We start from the raw sequence: 3,534 nt of genomic DNA, 5'->3' as shown, positions 1-3,534 counted from the left end.
GGCGTGGACCTACTGATTAACGTGGAATCTGAACCACATGAGCTCCCGCCGGGAATCAAACCCGAGTCTCCCACGCTAAAGGCGCGTACGCTAACCGCTTAGCCACGAAGGAGCTCGAACGAGTAACACAAATAGAATATCAATTACGTAAACAATACCTTCCAATAAAGAAGAAAATATATGCACCTCGAAATTCGAACCCGGGTCGCTGTAATGGCAGTTCTCTACTTTCACACTTTGCTATCAATTTCTCATGTAAAGATAAGAAAACAAACTAGTAGTTATGTTAGATAAACATAGCATACACTATTTCTACACGTGTTGATATAATTCAAAAAACGTGACATTACTTTCTACCATCTTTTCTTCTTTGGCAACTAGAAGTTGAAGAAGAATTGTACTGCAAATCGGGACCATCGCTGAAAACGATGACGTAGCCTTAACTTGAAGAAGGTTTTGTGATATGTTCCTGATTGAAGAACGTCTATATAACTTGTTTTTGGGTTAAAGAAGGAAATCTAGAGCAAGTCATTGTCATACTCACAAGGTCTCATTATATGAGCATTAGTATTTTGTGTAGTCTTACATGCAATGATTTTAAATAGCCAATAGTTTAGATGAAAGAAGTGACGCTGTAGGTAAGTGGTTAGCGTCTGTTCGCTGGACCAGCGTTCGAATCCCTGCCAAGTTGAAACTTTTTCAAATGTTTCAATTTCAATACTTACTCAGTGTAACAATCAAGATCTTCTCTCCTCCAGAAAGAGAAAGATGTTGGAATGAGGATAATTGGAGAAGGTCTCTCAAGGGAGACAATCATTTACAAACTTATTTCCTGCAGTTGTTCTAGATTTGATATTTTCGTCTACTTTCAAGCATTTGCTGATTCATGCGTGGTCAGTATTTTTGTTTCTCTAAACATACAGTATATAAAGAAATAATGAATTACATACACAGCAATATTGAGATTAATATATGGTGTTCTTTGGAAAACACGATCCGAACCATAGAGATACATCTTAGAATAGAGAACTGTTTCGTTAGTCGCCTACTTTACAGTTTTACCTGCATAAACACCCGGATTAAGGCTACCAACTTCTGTCAGTACCGAGAAAAGTTACCTGTAGGTTGGGTGTCATCTGTCTAGGCGTTCTCACAACTGCAAATGACCTGGACCCCAAGTAATGGAATTATAACAGTCAGGGGTCCAGGTACATATGTGAGTGAGTGTACAATGTCCTTTAATTCGCACATTGTCTCTTGCCCGTTCCGGGTGTCGCTTCAGAGGGCACACAACTACATAATAGGGCTATTTTGGAAGGTATTTTCCGACTTACCCTCAATTACCTCCTCCACATGTCACGGAACATGTGCGATATGTATTGAAATACTTGTTTCATTCTACAGAGAATGTGGTACAAATTTTGATATCAGGATAAATAGTACTGTGTTCATAATTTTTAAGTTATGTTTTCTTTATAGGTCAGGTGATAGGTTCAGTTTCCTACGTACAGAACGTATTGGTATATAACCTTTCCTCTCATAGCTATTCAGTCTATCAAAACGAAACTTGTTATACTCATTTCCTATCCCCTGTATTATTTTTCGAGCTACATTTGGATTTGTGTTTTTACCCGGGGCCACTCTATAGGGAAGCCAAAGTTGGTGGAAGAGATGTTTGGAGGGAATTTTTTTGACATTCTCCCAATTTTCCTTGATCAGGTACGTTATGAGCGTTCATACATAGCACTTCTGGAAAGCTCATTTTATGCTGAAGAGAATGTACTATAAACAATGACTTTCCAATGAACAGTGTTGATGCAATAGATATTTCACTGTGAGTCTGAGATTTTGTTCATGCTAACAGGGTTAATAGGCCCTAGGGCAGCGTTTCCCAACCTTTTTCAACTTGCGGCACACTACGGGTGTAACTTGAATTCTCGCGGCACACTCATAGATATTATTATTTGTAAATATAAAATACCGTGGTATATTTTCTTTCCTGTGATTAATGATCTTTCTCACAGAGAAGAAAGCTCGATCACTGGTTTTCCCCCCGTGGTTAATCAGTATGGTTACTTTTCATTCTAATTTAAAAACAGAAAACAATTAAATGAAATATTGGACTCAGATTTGCAAAACTACGCTTTCTTTTTCGAAAACTGTATCCAACCTTTCACTAAGAAGATAGATTACTAAATAACGAACGGACAAACAAATATATTTTACTTTTAAAACACAAATGTAGGTAATTTGTATGCATGTTTGCTTTGTCGAAAGTATTGAATGATATTTTAAAATTTCAAGTTACGAAATAGTCTGCAACAATAAAGGAGCAACAATAGTCACAACAATCACAACAAATACTTTTTTCAACATTAAAATTGTACACAAGAGTAACACGGTACGAAACTTAAAATTGTAGATTCATAGTAGAGGTTCATAGTAATGTGAAATACAAATATACATATTCCCTCATGTCTTGCAATTTGATTTCTATAGAATTAATAATTTTGTTTCGATTTCCCCGCGGCACACCAGCGGCCCATTCACGGCACACCAGTGTGCCGCGGCACACCGGTTGGGAAACGCTGCCCTAGGGGCTTATTCTTTTATCCATGGCACCTAATTTTTTGTGCATGAACATATCTTTCTTAGTTTATTCAATGAACTAGGTTTGACTCGGAGGTGCAGATAACACGTTCAAGTCCATTTCTTGTTGGACAAAAATCATACCAATTTTCTTTCAATGAAAACAAAAGTGAATTAATCAATAAAGACTTTTAAGAAATTTCTAATCTTGCTTCTGATATTGGTAGAAAAATCTTATTTACAGCGCAGATACAAAATTCCATTACCTCCCGCACTGAACTTTATTATGCACGCACTAGTTCTGGTTAGAGCTTAAAGAACAACATATAAACATCAGAAAATAACAACGATACACTAACTGAGTTTAACTAAATATCTAAAGGAACAATATATCTCTCATCATGCTCATAACAAGATAATACGTCTCCAAGCTCCAAGTGACATTTGCCACATCAATACAGATGTAACCCTTCAGAAAACACATTGCAGAGTATGTTTCAGTTCATCAATGATAGGTACCTGTCATCGCAACAATGTTCTTGATGAAATCCCACAGTGTGTTACACAGGTAGAGATCAGGGTTTCAAAGCAGTAATCCAATAGAAATGAGTAACATTTACGACCTTGCATAATCCAGCGTTACTGAAACACCTTGTTGAAATATGAAAAAAAAAAAAAAAAAGGCATGAACCACGTCCTTAGCAAGCCCATTATTACAGATTACAGTAAACCCAAGAGAAATAAAACAGTAAACCATGGCAACATGTGCATTGTATAGCTCATTAATAGTGGCAACGGTACTTTGTGTTTACTTTGCATATTGGACTAAAGATAGTATAAACGAATGATTTCTAGCAACATAATTAGAGTTTCTTCTTTCTTGAAGAAGTTTAAGATTACGATTCTCGGTTAATGTACCTTTATGTTGATCGCATTAGAAGTAAA

This window comes from Thermobia domestica, chromosome 13, assembly GCF_964235325.1.
Source record: "Thermobia domestica chromosome 13, izTheDome1.hap1.1, whole genome shotgun sequence".
Classification (NCBI taxonomy): Eukaryota; Metazoa; Arthropoda; class Insecta; order Zygentoma; family Lepismatidae; genus Thermobia; species Thermobia domestica.
The sequence above is the reverse complement of the archived record's forward strand: the minus strand, read 5'-3'. Positions refer to the sequence as shown.